At 59.5% G+C, this 7,829-nt stretch overlaps 1 long non-coding RNA gene across 1 annotated transcript; it reads right to left on the bottom strand.

Moving 5' to 3' along the window:
- Window positions 1–1,480: 1,480 nt before the first annotated feature.
- LOC132593519 (uncharacterized) lies at window positions 1,481–5,785 on the bottom strand. The gene is made up of 2 exons (XR_009559118.1): window positions 5,659–5,785; window positions 1,481–1,767 (listed from the first exon to the last, which is right to left on the bottom strand). It is a non-coding gene; the product is annotated as an uncharacterized lncRNA (long non-coding RNA).
- Between the last annotated feature and the right edge of the window lie 2,044 nt (window positions 5,786–7,829).

The raw sequence follows: 7,829 nt of genomic DNA, 5'->3' as shown, positions 1-7,829 counted from the left end.
GCAGAAAAGAACAGCCGTGTGCCCCCTGCCCGCCACCCCCAAATCCTCCGCAAGCACAGTTTATCTTGCAGGTCAACAGCTTGCATTGTCTACTCCATGGACTTGTTCCAACACCCCGGATACGCAGAGAACACGCCTTAATTAGATTCTGCAGAACCTGACACACAAACAAAAGATATTAATATCAAGTGCTGCAGCTTCAATTGCAGTTTACACAGATCAGAGAACATTTTGGGTGCAAAGAGGTTGTGCGTGTGACAGGTTGTTACTTTACAAGTTGGGGACATAGGCGCCTGACAGGCCTGCGGGGGGGGGAGGGGAGGGAAGAGCCAGGAGGGGTGGGTGGGGCCAGAGCTCAAGGGCAGGGCAGGGGCGGACCTTAGAGGAAGGCCTGGTGATTCAGGGCAGAGGAGGAGGCGGGACCAAGACGCAGGCCAGGGATGCGGTTATCACTGCTGCTGTTCTCAGGAAAGTTATTCAAGAGATTATCACAGAGCCCAGGGTGGCAGAGGTCTCCCTGGCGGGGTGTCCCGTCTGCCCTGTGAGGTCACCTCCCCACTGATTCAGGCTCCGTGCCCCTACACTGGGATATATTTCTTCTCTCTCTTTTTATATTCTATTGTTTAAAACTTTCTAGAAGAAATAACAGCTTTATTGAGATACAAATCACGTGGTGGGGTGAACTGTGACCCCTGAAAGACATGCTGAAGTCCTAACCTCCAGTACCTGTAAATGGGACCTTGCCTGGAAATAAGGTCTTTGCAGAGGTAATCCAGCTGAGATGAGGTCTTTAGGGTGGGCCCTAAAACACGGTGACTGGTGTCCTTCCAGGAAGCGGGGAAGCCACGGGAACACACAGGCAGAGATTGGAGCCATGCGGCCACTAGCCGAGGATGCCCCCTGCCCCCCAGGAGGCAAGCAGGCAAGTCGGGACCCTCCCCTCGAGTGTGTGGAGGGAGGCTGGCCCTGCCGACACCTTGAGCTCAGGCTTCTGGCCTCCAGCACCTGTGGTTTCAGGTCACCTAGTTTGCGGTGCTTGTTACAGCAGCCCTGGGAAACTCACACACTGTACGGTACAACCCTCTTCTCTAAAGCGTATAGTTCAGCGTTTTCAGTGCGCACACAGCAGTGTGGCCATCACCACCTGACCCCAGAACACCGTCACAGCCCCCCCGAAAGAAGCCCCGCTCCCCTTCCTCCCCAGCCCCCAGCCCTCTCTGTTTACGTAGATTTGCTTATTCTGGACACTTCTTTTTTTTCTTTTTTTGCGGTACGCGGTCCTCTCACTGCTGTGGCCCCTCCCGTTGCGGAGCACAGGCTCCGGACGCGCAGGCCCAGCGGCCATGGCTCACGGGCCCAGCCGCTCCACGGCATGTGGGATCTTCCCGGACCCGGGCACGAACCCATGTCCCCTGCATCGGCAGGCGGACTCTCAACCACTGCGCCACCAGGGAAGCCCTGGACACTTTTTTGGTAAGTGGCGTTATGTGTCCTTTTGTGTTGGCTTCTTTCACTTTTGTGTATGCGTCTTCACGGTTCATCCATGTTGTAGCGGGGTCAGTGCTTCCTTCCTTTCTGAGGCTGAATCACATTCCCCGGTGTCGATGGACCACATTTGTTTACCCACTCATCCTGTGATGGGCGTTTGCGCTGTCTCCACCTTTTGGCTATTGTAAGTCACACTTCTTTGAACACCCGTGTGCAGATCTTTGCATGGACAAATGTTCTCAATTTTCTTGGATGTACACTTAGAAGTGCTTGAAATTTCTTTAAAAAGAAAGTAACACAGGTACATGGTGAAAAACAATCTCGGGCACAGAAGGGACGGGCTGACAAGTAAGTTTCCCTTTCGCTGCGGATCCCAGGCCCGCCCGCGGTCTCTTGTACCCAGAAGCACCCTGTGGTTGTATGAGGAATAAAGCTGACCTCCCCCTTTCCCCACGGTGACAGCGTCCGTCCTGCGTCTTGCCGGCCGGCACAGGGTCCTGTCTGTAGCCCCAGCCCACCAGCCCCTCTGTGAGTCGTTTCCAGGCGGTTACCGCCAGACGGGGTGTGCGGGGATCAGCTGGGGCACCACCTGGGCCCCGTGTCCGAGAGCATCGTGGGATACGTTCCCAGAAGCAAGGGTGCCAGGGTGAGGGGCACATGCCATCTGAGAGACTAGCCCCTGACCCAACATGGCATCCCCCGCAGTGTGGACAGGGAGACAGGGCTGGAGGGGGCAGGGGCTTGTCCAAGGTCACCCAGAGAATGAGTGCTCATGGAGCCCTGGCTATGCACCCGTGTGCCACAGATACGGCCTCGTGGGACCCTGACGCAGACCAACACGGCCTGCGTCCACCCACATCCAACCCACCAGCAGGCTCCCCCGTCTCTCTCCCAACAGCCCGAAGCCCAAGGAGGTTGAGGCCACCCCAGGCTGGTCTTCGCCGGGCCCTGCCCCGTTCCCTGGGTGGCCTGAAGCACGTGGCTTCCCCCGGGCCCCGGCGTGCCCGCCTGTGCTCTGGGGCAGCCTCCTCTCTCAGCCCTCACAGAGGGATCAGTCACTGGCATCACTTTCATGCCATCGTGCTAACTGTGTTTTCTTATTTTCTGTATGTTTGGTGCGCTGACATCGGGGCCTTGCTAAGCCCTCCCCGGGGTCAGCCAAGTCCTAGACACTGTTAGGACTCACCGGCCAGAGTGTGTTTTCAGATGCAAACACCTAATGCAGAGCCTGCCCCACCCCCTTCCCCACAGGGTGGCACCCTCCCGGCCACGGTCCACCTGCCCTCATCTCCGGGCAGCTCCCCGACAACCCGGGACACAGCCCCTGGCCCGAAGTGCCCTTGCCTCTGCCTCCTGCCTGACCCTGGAGCTTCCTGGCGTGGCCCTCTGTGTGCGGCCTCTTGTTTCCAGGGGACTCTGTGATCATAACACGAACTTCTTCTTTCAGGACAATCATTTCTGAGTCTGTGTGTCCCCCACGCCTGATAAAACAGACCCCAGTAATAGGTGCCCGTGCTGCGGGCTGGGTGGCTGGACACCGAGTTCTCCCAGCAGGATCCTGCCCGTGGGCACCACCCCGAGGGCGTTCTAGACATTATTGCCTTTAAACCTCACGCCAGCCCTCTGAGGCAGAGGCTGTCACAGATGAGAAAACTGAGGCTCAGAGAGGGTAGGCACCTAGCTCGAGGTCACACAGCGAGCAGTGGTGCCGCAGGGGCAGACCCACAAGGGCTGGATTTCAAAGCCCCCTGTCCCCTGTGGGTGAGGCGGTCGGGTGGTCTGCAGGCCTCCCCCCTCCTCCCAGGGCCAGAAAGTTCTCACCAGGGGCACGGAGGCGAGTGGTGAGGAGAAGCTGCCCGTTGCTGGGGAGGGGAAAACATGGTGGTTTAAAAGAAACTGGTGGATTCAACTATATGTAATTTATATAACGGTGGCTGCAATTTCCAGCCAAAATATAATAATAATAATAATCGCATGACTTTCCTTCCAGGGCCCCAGAGACAAATTAAAATAATGTAAAGTGAGTTCCTAATTGGCGTGGGCTGTGGGAGCCTGGGCGGCCTCCAGGTGTGTGACCGACACGCCAACGCCAGGCTCCCCGAGGCCCGCCGGCCGGCCCACACATGCACCTGTCTGCACCTGGGCGATGCGACAGGACTCTCCCCGTCCACAGAAGCCCCCAGCCCACTTGCCCGTGTCAGAGGATGGAGGCTAAAGCGTGGCCATGCGGCTGCCACTTCCAGCCACCTGACTGGCCGATATGTGGCCCCGCCCCTTCTCCATCACCTGCCCACAGCCCCTCCCACCCCTGATGTCCTCACCCCGGGGCGGGCTCTGGGACTCACCCCTGCCCAGAGAGGGGAAAACGCATTGGAACTCTTGCCGAGCAAAACAATCCTTTCTTGCTGCTGGGAAATAAAATCCTCAAACAACCGCCAAAGGTGACCACTCAGCCCTGGAGGGGGACGTGCCGAGGGCCCGTGTGACCTTGAGCAATACCCACCCGGCCCCCAGCCTCACTCTCCCCACCTGTAGAATGGAGCGAGGCCCCAGCTGGGAATTTGGACCCGTGGGGGCCACACACTCCGACGCCAGGTGGGCACGGACCCACCTGCCCTCATGAGTGCTTCGCAACGCCTCATCCGCGGACATGTGGCCCGGGTGGCCTCGGGTGGCAGCCGTGTCTTCTGGCCCTGAAGACCCTGAGCCTTTTTGCTCCTGGAAAGCACGGCTGTGATGCCCCCATTTTGCAGGTTTGAAAGCGGAGGCCAAGGGGGTGAGGCCTGGCTCTGGGACTCATGAGGAGCCCCGGCAGCCCCCCATTGTCCTGCCATGCATGCCTGGCACCCCACTAACCCACACCCTCCCCCAGAAGCCACCTCCCGGGGCCTGTCCTCTGCCCTCAGGTGCGCAGGCTCCCCTAGGGCGCTCCATCAACAGTGCGCATGTCAGGGGCTCAGCCAGGGCAGGGGAGTGACAGTCACCTTGGTCCCCCGGGGGGGGGGTGCCACCACGGGGGGGCGCAGTTTGTGGCCGCCGGGGGGTTAATGAGGTGATGTCACCTTCCTTCTAGTTTGGAGCAAGATGAAAATATTTTAAGTGAATCAATAAGCTGAAAAACAAACAAATGCGTGAGCGAAAAACACCCAGGAAATGAGGAGGGAAGGACAGGGCGGGAGGGAGAGGAGGGTTCCTGCCCGGGGAAGAGGCGGCCTGTAGGCCAATAGGGCTTCTCGGCCCCCTGCCCCGACCCCTATGTGCGGTCCTCCTGGGGACCCCGCCGCTGCCCTGCTCTGGGGAGAGCCATTCTCCAGGGGGCGGGGTGCCGGGGTGGGGGGAGCTGGGCGGTGATGGGCGGGGCTAATCAATCAGCTCTTCGCTGTTCCCCAGGTCGGTCAGAAATGAACAAGAAGCTCCCTGGCTAAGGAGACTGAACTCCCCCTTCTAAAAGGCGGGAGGGTGGGAGATGGGTGGGGGTCCTGCTTGAGCCGCCTGCCAGCCCGTGCCCGTGGGGGCAGCTGCTCCAGCCCCCGCCTGTTGGCACCGACTGTGTACAGCTCTGGGCCTGCTCCGATCCCCCGCTCTGGGTCCTGGGCCCACACGTGGTGTGTGCATGGGGGTGGTCCTCAGAGAGGCTGCTGGGGGGCCGGCCCTTCCCAAGTCACCTCTGCCTCTTCCCTCACCTCCTCTGGCCACGGCCCTCCCCCTGCACCTGCCTGGCCCCTCCCACCCGGCCCCGCCCTCCATCTGGCCTCACTCCGCACCCACACCCTGTCTCCCCCTCCCTGCCGCCTTCTCCACTTCTGTCCTCACCCCTCTCCCGTATCCAGCAGCAATTACAGCTAATCAGGTACCTGAGCGGCTTGGAAGCTATTAGCAGCTCTTCCTGCCCGGTGGGAAATCAGCCGGGCTGGACAATTAGCTTTATAGTTGCAACTCAGATTCTGATGCAAGCAATAAACAACTCAGCTCGTGCTGCCCCTCCCCTGCTCCTCTGCCTCCGACACGGCCCCCTCCTCCCTCTTCCCTCCCTCCCCTGCCCCTCCTCCACCTTGGCCAACCCCCCCCCCACCACCAGGCAGATGCCCAGGGGCGCTGGGGGAGCCCTCCAGCTGTCCCTTCTCCCTGCCTGGCCTGGTCCAGACACCTGACACTGTCCACAGCACTCACCTCCGCGTTGGAAAGGCTGAGCCTCCCAGATCCATGAAGGATGGGGGTGGGGATGGTGACCTGGGCTATTTGGGGGGGATCTACAGCCCTCACCACCCCCAGGCCGGCCCAGGCGGAATCCTCCGCGCGCGCGCGCGCGTGTGTGTGTGCGCGCGTACGCATGTGTGTGCGTGTGCGCCTGCCCGTGCACGCGCCTGTTTGTAATTACGCAGTTAATTGCGCCGGGTTCTTGATTAGCTTTGGGGGATGGTAATGTTCTAGCGAGATGAGGTGTTGTGTACAGTTCAGAATCATTTAGAGAAATTGGAGCTAATTTTGCTGTCTGCGCTTATTACTGCATTAATTTAATTTGGGTTGCTTTTAGCTCATTAACACATCTAATTAATTCGTTGACATCACTATTAAGATGTCTCTTTGAAATTGGCGTCTCTAGATAATCAGGATGGAGAGGCTGACACATCAGGCGCGGAGCTGCCTGGGAACGCGGGAGGGCGGGGGGGGGGGAGGGGGGGCGGCCGACCACTAATGAATTTTCCATCAGAACCGCTAGGTTTGTCAGGAGGTGCAGGGGCGGAGGGGAGTGGAGACAAAGGAAGGGGGAGCCCGCGAGCTCAGTCAGCGGCTCGCCGCGTCTTAAATATTGAATTGGTTATGAAAACAAACAGACTCTGCGGAGGAGCCGGGATGCCGTCTCCCGCCCACCTGATGCTGTGTTCCGGGTGGACGGAGGCTGCAGGCCTGGGGGCAAGGAGGGCAGTGAGGGCAAACCTGCTGGGGGTGGAGAGGTTGAGCTGGGGGAAGTGACCAGGGTGTAGGTGTGACCTGTGTTGATGGGGCCTGGGGGCAGGGGGGCGGTGAGCTGAGGCCCAGAGCTGGGAGAGGGGTCACCCGAGGTCGCAGGGGAGCTTGGGGACATCCAAGCTCAGGGTCACGCAGGAGAGCAGCCCCATCTAGGGTGACTGGCGGGAGGCCCAGAGGCCCCCTGCCCACACTCACAGCCCTCTGTCTCCCAGAGGCCCCTGTTCGCTGTACACAAAGGTGACCCTCCAGGGTTTTGAGGATGGGGCCTGTGGGAGGGTGAGGACTGCAACGTGGGGTGTGGCATCTGCCAGTGTGGGGCGTCATGGGGGCGCTGGGCAGCCCCTGCTTCCCCTTGCCAGTCTCGTCGCCCACCACCTCACTCCCTTTCCTCATCTCAGGCAGGGCAAACCTGTGCTTCAAAGAGTGGTCTCAGGTGTCGCGTCCTCCGGGAAGCCCTCCTGGATTCCCCCTGAGATTCTGGTGGACAGCAGGTGCCCATAGCAGGGTGCCAGCCAGCCACGTTCTCCTTGTATTTAGCAAAGTGAGGACTTGTTCGTCTCCTTAAGAGTAAGAGACTCAGTCCAGTTTCACTGGACCAAACATCTGTCCATTCATTCATCCAACAAGCATTTATTAAGCACCTACTGTGTGCAAGGTCCTGTGTCAAGTGCTGGGACACAGAGATGAACAAGATTCTTGGGGGCTCACAGCCGCTTGGGAAGACCTTCCGTTGCTCTGTCCCTTTGTTTAGGGGCCAACAGTGGGAAGTAAGAGGTGGGTCGTGCAGGCTGGGGGTCTTCCCCTCTCTTTGAGAGTTGCTGCCAAACTCCCAAAGTTTGGGAAGGGAAGGCTTTGTGGAGGAGGTGACTCCTGAGCTGGGTTTTGAAGGATGAATAGAAGTTTGTGTGTCGTCATGTTGGAAGCATGTGTGAAGCACTCAACGTTAGTCTGCCCCTGGAAGCTTGGCGCTCAGCAGGGCTGCTGTGCTGTCTGCTGGGGGGAGGGGAGGGTGCTGCTTGGACACACGGCTGTGCTCCAGGCTCAAGGTGCTGAGACGGGCCTAGCAGCCCCACCGAGGGCCTCCGCTGGGGATATACCAGGCCAGCTTCCACCGCGCAGCTCCTTCCCCGGCCCCCAGGCGACAGATGGGACCCTGAGGCCAGGATCGTTCCTGCTGGAACCAAGAACCACAAATCTGGCGGCTTAGAACAACGGAAATGTGTCGTCTCTCAGTTCTGGAGGCTGAAGTCTGAGATGGAGATGTCTGCGGGCCGGGCTCCTCCTGGACATTCTGCTCTCCCCTTGCTGCTGCTGCTGGACCCACCATCTCGAATGTTCCTCAGCTTGTGGATGCGTCGCTCCATCTCTGT

The sequence above is a fragment of the Globicephala melas genome, chromosome 15, assembly GCF_963455315.2.
Source record: "Globicephala melas chromosome 15, mGloMel1.2, whole genome shotgun sequence".
Classification (NCBI taxonomy): Eukaryota; Metazoa; Chordata; class Mammalia; order Artiodactyla; family Delphinidae; genus Globicephala; species Globicephala melas.
This window is presented reverse-complemented; position numbering and strand designations above follow the sequence as displayed.